The 19,598-nt window shown below is 46.5% G+C and overlaps 1 protein-coding gene and 1 long non-coding RNA gene across 2 annotated transcripts in view; one reads left to right on the forward strand and one right to left on the reverse strand.

Annotated features, from left to right (window-relative positions):
- Window positions 1-18,317, reverse strand: part of LOC309530332 (uncharacterized protein) — a 41,017-nt gene extending 22,700 nt beyond the window's left edge. The window contains exon 1 of the mRNA XM_082219190.1: window positions 18,248-18,317. The gene's annotated coding sequence lies outside the window, so the exon portion shown is untranslated. The remainder of the gene's footprint in view (window positions 1-18,247) is intronic.
- LOC309530620 lies at window positions 5,957-12,440 on the forward strand. Its single transcript, XR_014218777.1, has 2 exons — window positions 5,957-6,578; window positions 12,029-12,440. It is a non-coding gene; the product is annotated as an uncharacterized lncRNA (long non-coding RNA).
- Window positions 18,318-19,598: the final 1,281 nt, after the last annotated feature.

The raw sequence follows: 19,598 nt of genomic DNA on the forward strand, positions 1-19,598 counted from the left end.
TTTATTCCAAACATTGCAAATTGTGGACAAGATGGACTGTTTCAAGAAGTGGCAGAAAGATATTTTGAAGTTTGTCTGGCAGGGCAAAAAACCCAGAATAAAATTTAAGATTTTAACTGATGCAAAGGAAAGAGGGGGATTTGCCCTGCTGGACTTAAAACTGTACTATGAATCAGCAGCTTTTTGCTGGTTGAAAGATTGGCTACTTCTTGAGAATACAGACATTTTAGACTTGGAAGGGTTTAATAATGTTTTCAGATGGCATGCATATATATGGTATGACAAGCTGAAAGCTCATAAAGTTTTTAAAAATCACATTGTTAGGAAAGCAATTTATAATGTTTGGATTAGATATAAAGATCTGTTGGAAAATAAAACCCCACGGTGGTTGTCGCCAATGGAGGCTAAAGCTGCGAAAAAGCTTAACATGGAGGCCAAATGGCCAAAATATTGGGAAATTCTGGAACAAGAGGGTGAGAAACTGAAATTACAGAGTTATGAGAAATTGAAGTCTAAAGTACGAGATTGACTCCATTATTATCAAATAATGGAGGTGTATAAACAGGACAGGAAAATTAGCTTCCAGGTGGAGAAATCAAAACTAGAAACAGAACTGTTAGAACCCAATACTAAGAATTTGTCAAGAATGTATAACTTGTTGCTGAAATGGAATACACAAGATGAAACTGTTAAATCAGCCATGATTAAGTGGGCACAAGACATTGGTCATAATATTATGTTTGCTGACTGGGAACAGTTGTGGACCACCGGTATAAAATTCACGGCATGTAATGCCTTAAGAGAGAATATTATGAAAATGATTTATAGGTGGTACATGACCCCAGTCAAGCTTGCAAAAATCTATCATTTGCCCGATAATAAATGTTGGAAATGTAAGGAAACTGAAGGTACCTTTTTTCACCTTTGGTGGACGTGCCCGAAGATTAAGGCTTTCTGGGAAATGATATATAATGAAATGAAAAAGGTACTTAAATATACTTTCCCCAAGAAACCAGAAGCCTTTCTCTTGGGCATTGTTGGCCAATTGGTGTTAAAGAAAGATAGGATTTTTTTTATGTATGCTACTACAGCAGCAAGAATTCTCATTGCAAAGTATTGGAAGAAACAGGATCTACCCACTCTGGAAGAATGGCAGATGAAGGTGATAGACTATATGGGACTGGCCGAAATGACTGGCAGAATCCGAGACCAAGGGAAAGAGACGGCGGAAGAAGGTTGGAAGAAATTCAAAATTTATCTTAAGAAATATTGTAAAATCAATGAGTGTTAAAATGTTGAAGTTATAGAAAAAAGGGGATTACAGCTGCAAAAGATCAAGTAAAAGAGAGGAACAAGGGAAAATTAGATAAACTTAAGGGGGAGGATTTGCTGAAATAAATTTGGAAATAGGGATGCAGAAAGGGGAGGTATGGGGAAGTCGGTGAAGTAGGGTTTAAGAAAAAGGATTTGAAGTAATGGGGAAATTGGGCACCCCTGTCGTGTCCCTTTTTCTATTTTAAATTCTTCCGTAACCACATTATTTACAATTAGCTTAGCCTTTTGTTCAGAGTATATTGCACCCATACCATTCTCAAATCTTTGGCCTTCCCCCATCCCATGTAGATTCTTCTTCATAAAACTCCAAGAAATATTATCAAAGGCTTTCTCCACATCCACAAATATCAGTACTGCTTTAGTGTTAATATTCACTTCTAGTTTTTCCAAAATATCTATTATATTCCTCACATTGTCTGACAAATGTCTTCCTGGAAGAAAGCCTGCATGGTCCTTATGAATCTCTTCCACCAATACTTTTTTCAATCTTTTTGCCAAAATGTCTGCAAAAATTTTGTAATCCACATTGAGTAATGATATAGGGCAGTAGTTCTTGAGCTGAGTCTTTTCAGTCTCTGTTTTCAGTATGAGTGTAATGTAAGCTTCTTTCCACGATTCTGGCGCCCTTTTCACCTCTAAAATTTCGTTGCAGACTTCCTTCAGAGGTTGTAGCAACCACTCCTTCAAAGCTTTATAGTATCTGGAAGTCAACCCATCTGGTCCTGGAGATTTTCCCAGTTGCATGTTTTGAATGGCACCCTCTATCTCTTGCTCAGTTATTTTCTGATTTAGATCTATTTTACTTTGCTGTGAATTTTTCTGTAATCCATATTTCTTAAGAAACTCATCTATATCCCCTTCATTCTCTGGCCCTTGTGAATATATTTTTTGAAATAACTCTAGAAGCAATTTCTAATCTCATTTGGCTTATAAATGTTCTTTCCTTCAACCTCTAGGCTTGTAACCATATTGGGGCTCCAGCTGTTTTTGGACTACAACTCCCATCATCCCTAGCTAGCAGGACCAATGGGGAGGGATGATGGGAACTGTAGTCCGGGAGCTCCTGGGGACCCAAGTTTGGGAAACCTTGCTTCAAAGCAGCTGTTCTGTCTTGCCCACAAAGATGGGACCTGTCCAAGTTTGTATTTGCTTATATTTTGTTTTCCTCATGACCTTTCTCCATTTTTTATTTTATAAGGGGGCAAATTGAAAGAGAAATTGTATGGCAAGCAGTGGAAGAATAAAAGGGTACGTTTGGGGGGAAACAAAACTAAAACCTGGGGGTGGCCTCCTCAAATATTTTATTGGGGGCCAAGAGCCCCAGCCCTTTAAGAATTGGCAGCTATTCCCTATACCCACAGGTCTCAGGATGGTTACAACATTTAAAAAACAAAATAAAATCACAAAACACCACATTTTAAAAGGGCATTGTAAATCAGCCAAAGGCCTGGTTTAAAAAGTGTGGATTTGCCTGGCTCCTAAATTTGTATAATGGTTTTTCAAACCTTTGTATGAATTCTTTGATGTGAAGTGAAATGGGAGCTCTGACTGAAGCTCTTTCCACATTCAAAGCACTGATAGGGTTTCTCCCCTGTATGAATTCTTTGATGTGAAGTGAAATGGGAGCTCTGACTGAAGCTCTTTCCACATTCAAAGCACTGATAGGGTTTCTCTCCTGTATGAATTCTTTGATGGGGGGCGAGAGAGGAGCTCCGACGGAAGCTCTTTCCACATTCCACACACTGATACGGTTTCTCTCCTGTATGGATTCTTTGATGTGAAGTGAAATAGGAGCTCTGACTGAAGCTCTTTCCACATTCAAAGCACTGATAGGGTTTCTCTCCTGTATGAATTCTTTGATGGAAAGTGAGAGAGGAGCTCCGACGGAAGCTCTTTCCACATTCCACACACTGATATGGTTTCTCTCCTGTATGAATTCTTTGATGGCGACTGAGAGAGGAGCTCTGACTGAAGCTCTTTCCACATTCCATGCACTGAAAGAGTTTCTCCCCTGTATGAATTCTTTGATGGGAAGTGAGAGAGGAGCTCCGACTGAAGCTCTTTCCACATTCCACACACTGATAGGGTTTCTCTCCTGTATGAACTCTTTGATGGGAAGCGAGAGAGGAGCTCCGACTGAAGCTCTTTCCACATTCCACACACTGATAGGGTTTCTCCCCTGTATGAATTCTTTGATGGGAAGTGAGAGAGGAGCTGTCAGTGAAGCTCTTTCCACATTCCACACACTGATAGGGTTTCTCTCCTGTATGAAATCTTTGATGGGAAGCGAGAGAGGAGCTATGAGTGAAGCTCTTTCCACATTCCACACACTGATAGCGTTTCTCCCCTGTATGAATTCTTTGATGGGAAGTGAGAGAGGAGCTGTCGGTGAAGCTCATTCCACATTCCACACACTGATAGGGTTTCTCTCCTGTATGAATTCTTTGATGGGAAGCGAGAGAGGAGCTATGAGTGAAGCTCTTTCCACATTCCACACACTGATAGGGTTTCTCCCCTGTATGAATTCTTTGATGGGAAGTGAGAGAGGAGCTGTCAGTGAAGCTCTTTCCACATTCCACACACTGATAGGGTTTCTCTCCTGTATGAATTCTTTGATGGGAAGTGAGAGAGGAGCTCCGACTGAAGCTCTTTCCACAATCCACACACTGATAGGGTTTTTCCCCTGTATGAATTCTTTGATGGCAAGTGAGAGAGGAGCTGTGACTGAAGCTCTTTCCACATTCCACACACTGATAGAGTTTCTTTCCAATGAGATTTTGGTAATGGGAAGTGGAATGGGAGCTCTGACTGCAGCTTTCTCCACACTCCAAATTTTTACGTGGCTTCTCTCTGGGGATTTTATCATGGTCACCTTTGTTCTCGATTTCCGTTTCATCACAATCTGCAATGGAGACAAAAAGGGGTTAGAGCCTCAGGAACAAATGGAGAAGAACTGAAGGAAGTTGGGTGTGTGTTCATTACATGTGTTGTTTGTCATTAACCAACATATTGGTTAATGAGATTCTGGCATATGACCAACATATTGGTTAATGAGATTGGCATATGAGATTCTGATGTGTTGTTGAATGTTGGTTTGTTTGATATACAGTAGTGGTCAAAATTATGGAAGAATTATGGAAAAAGGGGTATTTCAGAGGTTTGATGGCTCAAACACTACTTCTTTGGGAGTAATATCATAAAATTATATATCAATAGGAAGATAATTTAATCAAGAATGCAAATCAACAACGTTCATTTAATTATCTGTATTCTATCAAATGTTATAGCCAAATAACCAGAAAAAGGAAGCACAATTTGCTTAATTTGTAAAACATAATAAAATTATAGAAATGGCACAAAACACTGATTGGTCACCCAGAAAGAGATGTAAAATTGTACTATTAAGTGAGTTATGAAGAAATTAGATGAAAGATTGGGAAAAACAACCAAAGTTGGCCTTTCTATACTTTTGAAGAGGTATAAGGAGACTCAATCACTACAAAATCAGACTGGTAAAGGCAGGAAAAGGTGCACAAAGGCAGATAACGATCGAAGAATGGAGAGACTGTCCCTACATGACAGAAGAATATCATCTGGCTGTATACTAGATGACATGGCGCAATGTACTGTGAAGTTGAGTGCAAGGACTGGTCTAAGGAAAAAGCCATTGTTATCTCTCAAGCAAAGATTGAAAATATTAAACCCTTGTTAAGTGGACAGCAGAACAATGGGACAGTGTTATTTGGAGCATTGAGACCCAACTCTCCTTGCTTGGTAGTGACGGCATGAAATACGCAAGGAGAAAAATCAGAGAAGATTTACATCCTACTTGCATTACACTGACTGTAAAACACCCAGATAGGTGTGATGATCTGGGGTTGGATGGCAGCAAAAGGTGTGGGCAGAATTTGCGTCATTTGGGGAATATAAATGCCCCAAAATACATAAATGAAATACTTTAGCCCAAACTGAAGCATTCCGCAGGTGATTCTTACCCAAATACTGAAGCATTTATATTTGTTTGTTTGTTTGTTTGTTTGTTTTCTATTTCAACAGTATTGAGTTCCATGTCATTTTGCTGCTTTGTGCAAAAGGTGCTTTCAAGATAATCCCATTTCACTGCTGGAATGGCCTGGGAATAGCCCAAACATTAACCCAATTGGAAATCTATGGAGCTGACTAAGGAAACTTGTTAATCAAAGGCAACCCAGCAATAAAGCCAAATTAACAGAGGCAATAATTCAGTCTTGGTTTCACATTCTTACAGTTGCAGAACTAAAAACTTCATGGGAAGGCGTTGTAAGGCCGTAATGAACGCTAAAGGTTACCAATGGTTACCAAAGGTTTCACGTATTTTCTTTATGAATGCTATTCTAATAAATACTCCTTCATAAAAGTCATTGCATTACATTTTTCAACAACAAATTCGTTTATTGTGAGGACCATGCCTGTACACAAACATCAACACAACAATAGTTTAAAATATTAAAATTCATTAGATACTATGCCAACAAAACCTTCATCCCACAAAATATAAAGAGAGGGAAAACAAGCAACAAGTTAGACAGACGATGAAAGGGTCTTTACATTGTCATCCATAAATCTTTCCCTGACTTTCATGGCCTTCATCACAAAAACCGCTACCACATGGGTAATACGTGGGTTTGCATCAACTAACAAGAATTTTACTCTATCTTCAGGATTAGTTATAGAGTTGGGTATAATTTGCAGCAATGCGTCTCTAAAGCCCGAGTAGATGGGGCAATAGAGGAGGTAATGTGTAAGATCCTCTTTAGTTTTCATAAGGCAAGGACATAAACAATGTTCTACTGGAGTTTTTGTGAATCTACCGGTCAGATATGCAGTTGGCAATGTTTGAAACCGTGCCATAGTGAAAGCTCTCCGAAGGGTGGGATCAGTGATCTCCGCCAAGTAGTTGGCACAGATTTTGACTGCTTTTACTCGGGGAAGCCAGTAGGGAAACCCAGAGTTTTTTATCTTTGTGGAGTCCAAAAAGGCGTCTTTTTCAAAGATCCATTCCCGAACTTTATCAGGGCTCCACAATTTGAGAGTATTAAACTCAGGTAGATTGTATCTGGATAGGATATCTAGTAAGTTTTTACGCCAAGTAGTATTATTTTGTAATGATACAAAGGCTTGTTTAGCCAATAAGGTGTTCGGGGCATCTGTGAGGTTGGTGAAAAAACGCAGGAATCTTAAGTGGGCCCTGGCAGACACAGAAGGTGTGATGGGATGATTAGCTGCTTGTGCGTAAAATCGTGCTCCCTCAGAGTTTGTGCCACTCCACAAACCTCTGTGTGTGACAGAGCTCCTCAAACATGTCTGCCCTAGTCACTCGTAGATTCCGACAGTGGTTGCTTTCGGAATCGTCTCCAGCATAAGAGCTCCTTAACGGAAACCCGCCTTCTGGACTCACGGCGTGACAGTTTCCGGCGAGGCGTGGGTCTCCCTATGGGAGCCTCAGATACCTCCCCACTGTTCTCGCTGGAAGCGTCTCTGAGCCCTTCCTCCTGCTCGCATTCCCTCAGAGATCCACTCCTCCCCCTGCTGGTTCCTGCTTCAGCTGTTGAGTCTCTTCCTTCCTCCCTGAGCCCCTCCCCCACCTGTTCCTCCGATGGCAGTTCCCTGACATCCACCTCCCCTCCAGGGCCCCCCTCACCCCTCCCATTTCCTCTCCTCTGGGAGGTGAAGAGGTAAAACCCCGAAAAGAATCTTCATCATCTTCAGACGTCTCGAACAATTCCCTCCATCGATCGCCGTCCTGGCTCGCTGAATCCTCCTCCTCCTCGGAATCTGTGAACCCCTCCAACTCCTCTTCTTCGTCGGTGGTGGCAAAGTATTCCCTCCAGAACCTCGCTACAGGCTGAGGTTTACGTGGGAACCTCTGATGAAAAGTTTCTATTAAAACTTCGCCATTGACACCCTCTGCCCTAACCCAGGTGTTTTCCGACTCCGGTTCCCCTTCCCACATTACCAAATACTCTACTTGATCTCCCTTCCACCTGGAATCGAGGATCTCCGCTACATTGTAGCTTTGTTCCCTTTCCTCCATTGCTGGTCCCCGAGTGACCCTCCCTTCTCTGTCCCCTTTATACAGTGACAGCAATGACCTGTGGAAAACTGGGTGCAGCTTCATGTGGTTCGGTAACCGGAGTCTGAAAGCCACTGGATTGACCTGTTGTGTGATTTCAAATGGACCCAGTCTTTTGGGTCTTGACTTCTTACAACCCCCTTTGAAGGGTAACCCTTGGGTTGACAGCCACACTTGGTCCCCCACCCTAATGGTTTCACCTTCTCTCCTGTGTTTGTCTGCCTGCCTCTTATATTCCTCCTTGTCCCTGTCTAAGTTAAGTTGGAGCTGGCGATGGATAGCTTCCATTTCTTCTACGAACTGTTCGGCAGCTGGAACGCTCCATCTCTCCCCCTCCCCCCCTGGGAAAGCCCTGGGATGGCACCCGTAATTTGCCAAAAAGGGGCTCATCCCCGTGGACACGTTCTCCGCATTGTTGTAGGCAAATTCCGCCAATGCCAACTTCTCCACCCAATCATTCTCTCTGTCATTGACGTAACACCTCAAATATTGTTGGAGGATGCCATTGGCTCTTTCCGCCTGCCCATTGGTTTCAGGATGCCGGGCAGTCGAGAAATTTACCTCTACATGCAGTAAGCTCATGAGCTTCCTCCAGAACCTGGAAGTAAATTGTTTCCCCCGGTCTGAAACCACCCTCAAGGGGGCGCCATGCAACCTGAACACATTTTCTACAAACAATTTAGCGGTTTCTTCTGCCGTGACCGCATGCGAGCAGGCTATAAAGTGTGCCATTTTGGTTAACAGGTCTACCACAACCATGATGGCTGTTTTCCCCCTGGACCTTGGCAGATCAGTCATGAAATCTATAGCCACTGCTTCCCATGGTCTTTCTGGTGTGGGTAGCGGTTCTAATAACCCTGCCGGCGCCCGCCTTTCCCCTTTGGCTCGCTGGCATTGGTCACAACTCCTCACATACTCCCGCATGTCTTCCCTGACCTTAGGCCACCAAAATTCCCTGGTCACCAGCCACATGGTTCTGTGTTGCCCAAAATGCCCCGCTGTGGGGCTATCATGCAGCTGCTTGAGTACCTTCCCCCTCAACTCTCCTTCAGGTATATATAACGCTCCCTTGTAGTACAACGCCCCGTTTCTCTCCTCAAAACCTCCGGGTTTATCTCCCTCCCTCCTGAGTCCCCTGAGTTTGTCCTGTGCGTATTCATCGTTCTCCGTTCCCTCTACCAGTTCTCTTTGCCCCACCAATGCCGCCCCACACACCCAGCGGTCCTCTGGAATGACATGTCTCTCTTCGGGTGCTCCCTCCCCCTCCAAATATTCAGGTTTACGTGAGAGAGCGTCCGCCCTAACGTTCTCTGGGCCTGGCACATAACAAATCTCAAAGTTAAATCTGGAGAACTCCTGGGCCCATCTCAACTGCCGTTGGTTGAGCACTCGTGCCGTTCTCCAATACTCTAGGTTCTTGTGGTCAGTGCACACTTGCACCTTATGTTGTGCGCCAATTAGCAGGTGCCTCCATCTCCGAAAAGCCTCATGGATAGCAAGAAGTTCTCGATCGTACACCATGTAGTTCCTCTCGGATTTGTTCAGTTTTCGCGAAAAAAACGCACACGGTCTCCACTCTGACTCCTCCCCCCCTGGCTGCAGGAGAAGCACCGCCCCAATGGCTCTGTCTGATGCGTCTGTTTCGACTCTCATCTTTTTTTGTAAATCCACATGCAGAAGTTGTTCTTCAGAGGCGAAGGCCTCTTTTAGCTCCTCAAAAGCTCGCTCCGCCTCCTCAGTCCAAACAAATTTCTTCTTACTGCTGAGACAGTCCGTTATGGGCGCCGTCAGGTGGGCAAAGTTTCGGATGAACTTACGGTAAAAGTTCCCAAACCCTAGGAACCTCTGCACATCCTTCTTTGTTTTGGGAGTTTTCCATTCCAGCACTGCCTGGACCTTGCCGGGATCCATAGCTAATCCCTTGTCTGACAGGCGGTACCCCAGGAACTCCACCTCCTTGGTATGAAACTGACACTTCTCCAGTTTCACCCACAGCCGGTTGTCTAGCAGCCTGCGCAACACTTCTCTGACGTCTCTCACATGCTGCTCCTCATTCTCAGAATACACCAACACGTCATCCAGGAAGGCCCCACAATTCTTGTAAAGCAAAGGCCCTAGTACGTGGTTCATCAGCGATTGAAAGCACGCTGAGCCTGCTTGTAATCCAAATGGCATAACGAGATATTCAAATGCCCCCAAAGGGGTGAACATGGTGGTTTTCCATTCATCCCCTTTCCTTATACGTATCAGGTTGTACGCCCCCCTTAGGTCCAGCTTGGTAAAAATCTTTCCCTTCCGCACCCTGTTCAAAATGTCATCTATTCTAGGCATGGGAAAGGCCAATGGTTCTGACACTGCGTTTAAGGCCCTGAAATCACACACCAGTCTCGGCTTGTCCGTGTTTTTTTTATCCACAAAAAACACGGGACTACCTCCCACTGCCCTTGACTCTCTGATGAAACCCCTCTTCAGGTTCTTGTCAATGAATTCTCGTAACTCCTGCATTTCTCTGTCTGACATGGCATACAACTTGCCTGCGGGGAGCTGCGCCCCAGGCAGTAAATTGATTTGACAATCAAAGGGTCTATGCAGGGGTAGTTGATCAGCTTCCCTTTCGCTGAACACATCGCTGAGATCTGCGTATTGTCGTGGTACCTTCACCTTCTCCGTTACTTCCGTCCCTGCTAGGGTAGCTTGGGCTCCTGCTGAACCCTTTCCCTCCCTGCAGTGTTCTAAGCAATGTGCAGAACCAAAGGAAACCACTCTCTGATGCCAGCCCACCAGTGGATCATGTAACGCCAGCCAGCTCATCCCCAAAATAATGGGAGCCCCTCCCAAGGTGGCCACATTAAACGCTATCAGTTCCGTGTGCCTTGCCACCTTCATTGTCATTGGGACGGTCTGCAAGCTGACTTCCCCTCCCAACAGCTCCCTGCCATCGATCGTGGTCACCTGTAGGGGGTTGCTTAAAGGGATCGTCTGTATCTGGTGTTCAGCTGCAAACTCCTTGCTCATGAAATTGCAGGAGCTGCCTAAGTCCAACAGCGCCTTAATCTTCAGAGGGTATCCGTTTTGCAACTCTAGTGACACCTCTATCACTAGGGCAGGTTTGGGAGGTTCTGGCGTGGGCACTTTCACTACTCTTTGGCCTGGCTGCTGTGCCCCGACTGTGGCAACCAGGCGTTGGCTTTTACTTGCTCCGATATCTCTTCCACTCCTCCCTCAACAGCTCCCACCATTCCTTGCCATTCCTTCCTCTGGCGGCAGACTCTGGCAAAGTGACCTGGCTGTTGGCAGAGATAGCATTTCCGGGCGCCTTTTCCCTCCTTCCTACCCCCTTCGCTGGGCTTTGAAACTGCGCGCGCGCGCGCTGTTCCGATTTCCATCGGCTCTGCCGGCGGGAAAGCTGGCTCAGGAATGTCTGGAATGCAGAACTCCTTCCAACGTTCCCCTTTACCTTCCCGCCTCTCCAAGGCTCTTGCCTCCTGGCGCGCTCCTATGGTCAGCGCAGATTTGGTCAGCTGATCCATAGACACCGCCCTGGGGCTCCGGGACAGTTCGTCTTTCACAGCCGAAGAAAGACCTTCTTCAAATAGCATCTGAATGGGTGCCGCCGATAAGTCCCACCCCAATCTGTGAACCAGCATGGTAAACTCAGTCCAGTACTCACGGACAGATCGGCTTCCCTGCTTGCAAGCCATTAGCTGTCTGCGCACCACTCCCTCCTCAATATCGCTGGAAAACATGATATCCATTGCACGAAAGAACTTCATAGTGTCCTTTAGGACGTCATTGTGCGTTGCCATCAGGGGTCTAACCCAGTCCCTCGCCCCCCTCTCAAGATGCCCAATCACGAAAGCAACTCGCGATTCCTCATCAGGGAACTCATCAAACTGCACATTAAGGGCATATTGCATCTCTGTCCTAAAGGCATGGTAGTCCTTGGGGTCCCCCCCAAACTTCTGCACCAATCCTGGTACCTTTCTGGTGAACTGGGTGGCTCTCCCCTTCTTGTCTGCATCCTGAGCCCTTCTCTCCTCAAGCCTCGCCGTCTGCAGTGCCAGTTGGATTTCCAATGCTCGGTACCTTTCTTCCAAGCTTGGACCAGCTCCAACCCCTGCTCCTTCGGTTCCGGCTGGGTCGCTCATGATGCCTGCTCCTGCACAAACAGCTTACAAAGACTGTCGGAATGCTGTGATGGGATGATTAGCTGCTTGTGCGTAAAATCGTGCTCCCTCAGAGTTTGTGCCACTCCACAAACCTCTGTGTGTGACAGAGCTCCTCAAACATGTCTGCCCTAGTCACTCGTAGATTCCGACAGTGGTTGCTTTCGGAATCGTCTCCAGCATAAGAGCTCCTTAACGGAAACCCGCCTTCTGGACTCACGGCGTGACAGTTTCCGGCGAGGCGTGGGTCTCCCTATGTTCTCGCTGGAAGCGTCTCTGAGCCCTCCGACCTGCTCGCATTCCCTCAGAGATCCACTCCTCCCCCTGCTGGTTCCTGCTTCAGCTGTTGAGTCTCTTCCTTCCTCCCTGAGCCCCTCCCCCACCTGTTCCTCCGATGGCAGTTCCCTGACAGAAGGTAATCCTACTTCCACTCTTAGGAGAGCTGCCGGAGTACTCTGAGGGAGGCCTAGAATTCTTCTGAGATAAAAATTTTGGAAGATTTCAAGCCGTTCTAACAGCTTCTGATTCCATCCCCAGAGTTCCACTCCATATAACATCTGGGGAATCACTTTTCCAACAAAAGCTTTTAGTGCCGGGATCACCAGTTGCCCTCCCCTCGAATAAAAAAAAACTGAGCAGAGCACCGATTGTCCTACGTGTTAGAAGGGCTACAGTCTTGAAGTGGGCAAGCCAGCTAGATGTAGCTTGGAAAGTGATACCAAGATATTTAAAAAAAAGACACTGTTCAATTTTGTGTTCATCTAAAGACCATCTAAATGTGTGGCGAGCTCTAGTAAATACCACAATTTTTGTTTTGTCATAATTTATCTTTAGAGAGTTTTGGGAACAATAAGCTGCGAGCCCCTCCAGCATGCTGTGTAGGCCCCTTCAAGTGAGTGCCATGACAGCCATGTCATCCGCATATAGCAATATATTCAGGTGTTTTGATGACTTATACTTTGCCATATGTTGAACAGTGTCGTTTATATAGAAATTAAAGAGGAACAGCGCTAACAAACAGCCCTGTTTAACCCCTTTCCCCAGTGGCAGTGGGTCAGTATAGTTGCCTGACATCCCAGTTCTGATTTTAACTGTGGTGTCTGAATGTAACTCTCTAAGTATTTTGAGAAGTCGTCTATCGATATCTGTTTCATATAGTTTTTGCCATAATTTGTCCCTACAGATTGAATCAAAAGCGGATGTGAGATCTACAAAAGCCACAAAAAGTTTGCTCTTATGTACCTTTGTATACTTACCTATCATTGTCTGTAGTACCAAACAATGGCCTGTTGTACTATGGCCCTTTCTAAACCCTGCCTGTTCCGGATTAAGCAAGTTAGAGTGGTGAGCCCAGTCAACCACTTTATTTAGCAGGTAACGAGTATAAAGTTTATACACAATGTCCAGGAGACTTATGGGGCGATAGTTTGAGGGGTCTTGGGGGTCTCCCTTCTTATAGGTGGGGGCTACCAGGCTCAGTTTCCAGTTTTCTGAGATTTTGCATGTATCATTTATTACCGTAAAAAGTTGGGCCAAAATAGCAGCCCACCACTGGGCATATAGTTTAAGCACCTCAGGAGGGATCATATCCTCACCGGGAGCTTTGCCATTCTTGAGTGTTTTAATTAGCTGTAAGCATTCTGATTCAGTAACAGGATCCCAGCCCATTAATAGATCGTTTTTAAGAGGAGGAAACTGGCTCGGTTTAGCAATATTTGGAGCTGTATATAGCCGGGGAAAATGTTGGTACCATAAGTTAGATGAAATACTGTTGGTTACAATTTTTCCTTTGGGTGAAGCTCCCTCAGCAATTATTTCCCATTTTTCATTAAATTATTTCCCATTTTTCATTAAATTATCTTTCCATTGCTCTTTAATTTTATGGTATTACTCCACACAAAAGTGGTGTTATGAGACATCAAACCTCAGAAATACATATTTCACAAACGATTTCCACAATTTTGGCCACTAGTATAAGTTGTTAATTTTAAAGTTAATGTTCTTTTTATATGGGATCAGAGTATTATTATTTATGTTTCATGATTATATATGTGTTGGAAGCCGCTCAGAGTGGCTGGGGCAACCCAGCCAGATGGGCAGGATAGGGGAAAAAAAATACTATTATTACCACAGTGGTACCTCGATATAAGAACAGTCCTGTTCCGGAAAAGATTAAGTTTGTAAACCGAGGTACCACTGTATTACTATTACTATCATCCTCATCATCCTCATCCTCATCCTCACTGCTACTACTACCTGAGATTCCATAAGCCCAGTTCTTCTCTGGGATGAATTTTGTTTGGCCCAGTCATGGCATCCCCTCCATCTCCAATGTCAGTCGTCTCTTTGGTCAACCCAAGACTGACAGGAGCAAAGCTACTTATCTTTCCTAACAATTCTGAAGCTGACATTGAAGATGGCCTGGGAAGTTCAGACCAGCCCAATCCTGGTAGAAAAAGGAATAATTTGAGAAAGATTGTTCAAAGGGAAAACTGTAATTTACTGTTTATTGTGGGGGTGTTAGGTTCCCAGGTGTTATAGGGGGCGCTGTTGAGCTCTGTGAAAATAGATGAGGTTGGTCACATTGAGGTATTTTTTGAATTTCCAGGCAGATATGACAATCCCACAGGGAGCCTTACCAAGAGAGGCCACGATCCCACGATTCTCCTCCATGACGTCCTTATGCAGAGCTCTCTGGTCAGGATCCAGCAACGCCCACTCCTCGTCCGTGAAACGAACAGCAACATGTTCAAAGCACACTGGACCCTAAAAGAAAAAAGGAAATGTCCTCCTCTGAGACAGCAGAAATTTGATCTACTACACAATGCTCTGTTGTTTCATTCCTGTTAATTGCAGTGTTGTTTCAATAGGGTTGCTTTGCTGCACATTTTAAATATGGATGCTTACTTTCTTCTGCATTTTAATTCTGGGTATTCGTCTTTGTGCAAATACGTGGTTCTCCACATTGTGTTTTCCAAGTCATAAGATGGAAAGATCCACTTTCTCCTTTCCTCCTGAGCTGTTCTGGGGAGTTCCCTCCCAATGCCCTAGAGCCAAATTCAAGGGGTTCATGGGGGCATGGAGGGGGGAGCAATGGGGGGCAGGCCCCATTTTGTAGTGGATGGGGCTGGTTAGGTGAATCCAGGCCACTATTTGTTCACATTTGTCCACCCCTTAGAAACCAATTTTAGCATTCATTGATCAATCTTGTATAAGGTTACCAATTTTTTTTCAATGAATCCGGGGACACTAAGTATAAATAAATAAATAAATAAATAAATCTACATGTGTGGGACGTTGATGATGCAGCGATGGGGGTGGCAGAGGGGCAGCCAACACCTTGACCTCAACCGCCACGTTTCCCCTTCCTCCAAGGCTTCTATCTCCTTTCTCCATGAGCCTGGGTAGCCCCTGAGTTGTTGGTTCATCGGTGGTGGTGATGGGGAAGCGCTGCGCGGTGGGTCAGACATGGAAGGCGAAGAAGGAGGGCAAAGAGCAGCGGCAAGGCTCAGGCAGCGCGATGCCTCCTTTCTCATCAGAGCAGCCCCAATTCCATTCCTACTTGCATGCTAGCAGGAGGGAGCGTAAATCCCTTAGCTGCAAAGCGAGGCTTTACACTGCCTTTCGGAGCAGCCTCATCCCAACTGCTGCTTGCGTGCGTGCAAGCAGGAGGGGGCAGGGATGTCTCAGGCAGCTCTGGGCTGCTGAAGTCTGCCACTGCTGCATTTCCCGGGGACATTAGGTGAAATCTGGGGACATTCCAGGGATGGTATTTGTCCGCAGAATTATTGACAAATCTGAGGACTGTCCCTGGGAAAAGGGGGCGTCTGGTAACCGAAGTCAATAAATAAAATAAGACTGTTTTGAATGGCCATCTGTCTCTAGCATGATCTAGCAGAGATTCCTGCATTGCAGGGGGTCTCCTGCCTCTGAGAGACAAGCAGGGAGGGGGGCTTCTGGCAAAAGGAGAGGGATCCACCGGTGGCTCTTCCTTCTCCTGACTCACCTCTGCCTCCTCTCCCACTCGCCTCCTTCCTCTTCTGCCTCTGGTTCCGCACTGCATTCTGCCACAGAGTCTCCCAGCTCACTAAGCCCTGTAAACCCTTCAGCTTCTGACACCTCCTCTTCCCAGACTTCTCCCTCTTCCCCCTCTGACCACCCATCCTTCTTCTACCTCCACTCCTTCGGCTCTGAGCCGTCTTCCCTTCCTGGTTCCCTGGCTGCTACCTCCCACCATTCCTCTGTCCCAAACCAGTGCATGACATTGCTCCATCCCTCGGCCTCTGTCCCCACAAGGCAGCTTACCCTGACCTGATCTGGTTCCCTTCTGCCCCCATGAAAAGACAGATCAGGAAGTCTTGCCGGCATCATTCTGTCACCTGCAAGAGAAAAACAGTGATCAGGACGCCTGGAGTGCCTGCTTCTCTCACAGGTGAAACAGGGCATCTCTTACTACAGATGGGCCTTTGAGAAAGACTTACCTACTGAGAGCATTTGGACATTTGTGCCCATTTCATATGTTTGTGGTGCAGAAATAAATCTCCCCTCCTCTGGACCCTTGTTCCCAACTGTCTCCCCACAAAACAAGATGATAACAACTCACAGATGAGTTGGAAAACCAACAGAATGAGACCAAATGGGAAAAAACCACCTTCCTCCTTACCCAGTGGCCTCTCTCTGGTGTCCAACGGAGGCCTCTCTGCCTCACAGGAATCCAAGTCCATTTCTGCAAAGAGATCTTTTCCCTGAAAAAGAAACAAGGATTCAAAACAGAGAATGGTGAGAAATATTAGACAGAGAATGGCAAAGACTTGAAGGGTGTGAGATCTCATTCTATAGATGCTTTCCAAGAAAACAAATGGGACATCAGCAGACCATTATGGGATGTTCTCTGTCCTGTTTGGAGCCCCTTGGGAGTATCCAGACGAAAGTCTCTCTCACCTGCTTTCTCTCCTCTGCCTGACTCAGGAGGAAACCTTCGGCCAGGGCCACCGCCTGGGAACTGGTCTCCGCTCCGCATTCCCTCACCCAACTCTCCATCTCCAGAGGAAGGACAGCCAGGAACTGCTCCAAGATCACCAGGTCCAGCATCTTAGCTTTCGTGTGCCTTTCTGGCTTCAGCCACTGGTGGCAAAAGTGGTAGAGTCGGCTGCAAACCTCTCGGGGTCCTTTGGCCTCCTGGCAGCAGAACTGCCTCAACTGCTGGCTCTGCACCTCTGAGCGGAGGGTGTCCTCCTCACCCAGGATCTTCTGCACCGGGTTTTCCCAGAATCCCCCACTGCTCCCAGTTTGGTTGGCATGGCCTCTTCCTGTTCCAGGGCCAGCTGAGTCTCGCTCATCCATCTGTGCTCTCAGGAAGCCTCTGAAAGATCGGAAGGAACCCTTTGGTCTTCTGCCAATTTCTGCCCTTCTAAATGAGAAGCTGTAGCAAATCCTACAAAGCAAATACATTGTTCTGTTACAGAATTTGTGTGTGGGGAGGGGGAATGGTTCCCTGAGGAAGCATGGATGAGTCTTGCTGGGAACCAGGGCTGGACTGCACCACATCCCAGACCATGAGCTATCTTTTTGAAAAGAAAGAGGAGGAAGAGGAGAAGAAATAAGTCTCTAGCCTTCTAGCCACGCAAAATGTGGAGGCAGCTGAAGGGATTTCTGGGAGATTAATCAACCTGGTTTCTGCAGCCTTCCAGTCAATACATGAAGTCAGAACCGACTGACAAGCAAATCGTTTGTATCTTGTGAAAAAAGGATGCTTGGCTCTAGTGGGGGTCCTCAGGAGTTCTTCCCCCACCCCCACTCCCCTGCTTCTGTCTCCTTTTCTTACACTTGGACTCTCTGCCGCTCTCCAGACAGACTTCTGGGGTGGGGTCCCTTTTTCTTTGCTCTGAGGGCCAGGTATGTATCTGATCAACCCCCTGAGGGCCAAGTGAGCAGGCAAAAGACATCTACCTTGATATTTAGCTGGGTAATTTATTATTATTGTTACTATTATTATTCTGCTAGATAGCTTAACACACACACAGCCATTCATGCCAAGGTCCCAGGAGGCTCAGTGAGTAGCAGCGCCCATTTCCGGCTGCTTTGCCATCAACAATCCCTTTGGGACAGAGAGGATGTGGTCCTGGGATGCCATGCTCTGGGTGCGAGGGGATTGCTGCAGTGGCCTCCGTGGGGAGCTGCCCTGGGAGACGACTGGGAAACTGGTCTGCAATGCAGCAGCCAGACTAGGGGCTGGGATCCCTCTCTTTGTTCCTGGCCTTTCTCTCCCACCTTTCCTTCCTTCCTTCCTCCACGTGGGGTTTTCTTTTGGGGGGGCGGCTAGTCCGCCTCCTCGTCCAGCTTTGGAAAACCATTTGCACATGTTTCCTCTGTCGTGCAATGAGGCTGAGCGATGTCACACAGAGTTAAAGTCCCAGGGACTCCTTTCTTTAAAGAAGGGAGATATTTTTTTCTGAAAGGGGGGGGGCGGAGGGCCAAGTGAGTTTGGGATCCTCTGATCTCCAGGAAGGAGAGCGTGGCCGACCTGGCCCCTCCCGGATCAGGCCCCCCCCAGGCCCCCTCCCCTGCCCCAGCCCTGGGACCCCCCCCCGTCTCCCCACTGCACCCTCTGGGGGGGGGGAGAGAGGAGACTCACCAGATCCCGGGAGGGGACAGCGAGGCAGCCCTTGCAGGAGAGACCCCAAAGCAAGGGGAGGACTGGGGAGGGAGGGGCCTTGGCTCTGGAGGACCTGGCCCCCCTTGCTTCCTGGCCTCTCTAGGAAGGCAGCTCGGTTCCCTTTAACCCTTGCAATGTCGAGTCCTTCCAGCTCAGCCCTCTCCCGCTTGGCAGAACCTCAGGTTCTTATTATTTTTTATGGGTTTAGGGGGGGCAGCTGCCCCCCTGGCTCCGCCAATGCCCAGATATCCTTTGGGGGGTGAGGCTCTTGGCTGGACTCTGAGCATCTCCCTCCCTTGGCCAGAAACCAGAGGAAGAGCTTGCAGGGAAAAGGGCTTTGCAGGAGGCAAGGAAGCTCCTCCTGGAATTCAGGAGTGGAGAGATAGGAGGGGATCCCAGGGTCATCTAGTCCAACCCCCAGCAATGCAGGAATCTCAGCTAAAGCATCCATGGCAGATGGCCGTCCGATCTCTGCTTAGAAACCTCCAAGGAAGGAGAGTCCCCCACCTCCCAAGGGAGACCTTTCCCCTGCCCAACTGCCCTTAGATGTCCCTCAAGGCAGCGAGTCCTGAGTTCTAGCCCTGCTGAAACCATCGCACTGGCTGCCAAGGAGGAACCCAGCAAAGTTCAAAATAAATAAATCCTATTCTCATCATAAATGAGTAATACTTTCTTATGCATGCTTTTTATACTAATATACAAAAGTATGCCATTCCCTTTTCCAGAAATGCTTAATTGCTGATTCAAAGGACTGAAAATGGATGGTTGTTGTTATTATGTTTAGAGAAGCTTTTAATATTTGATGGACTATTGTATTTTAATATTTTGTTGTAAGTCGCCCAGAGTGGCTGGGGAAGCCAACCAGGTGGGTGGGTATAAATGTATTATTATTATTATTATTATTATTATTATTATTATTATTATTTAAATTGATCAGGTTAGTGTTCTCCTTTCAAAAGAGGCAGGTGGAATCTCCATGGCTGCTAATAGCGTAATGTTACTAATAGCATTTCGTTAGCGTGGGGAACCACATTCTGGTTGAAGGAGGCCAGGATTAGCCCCCAACGCCTGGGGTGTCCCTCCCCTGTAATAGGACTTGGAATCCAGGAGAAAACTCTTGGAATAGCTTTGCCAGGTGCTCAGGGACTCACCTGTCCCCCTGTCCTTCTCTTTGCAGATGTGCTGCAGACTGTGTTGGTATGTGACATCAAGCTTTATTTACAGCGGAAAATAACAAAGAAACATGGCGTGAGCTGTCTTCCACAGCCGTCTCCAGAACAAAGGACAGAAGTGATTTACAGACTGACTTCCATTCTTACACCGACAGTAC

This window comes from Podarcis vaucheri, assembly GCF_965113315.1.
Source record: "Podarcis vaucheri genome assembly, chromosome: 4".
NCBI lineage: Eukaryota > Metazoa > Chordata > Lepidosauria > Squamata > Lacertidae > Podarcis > Podarcis vaucheri.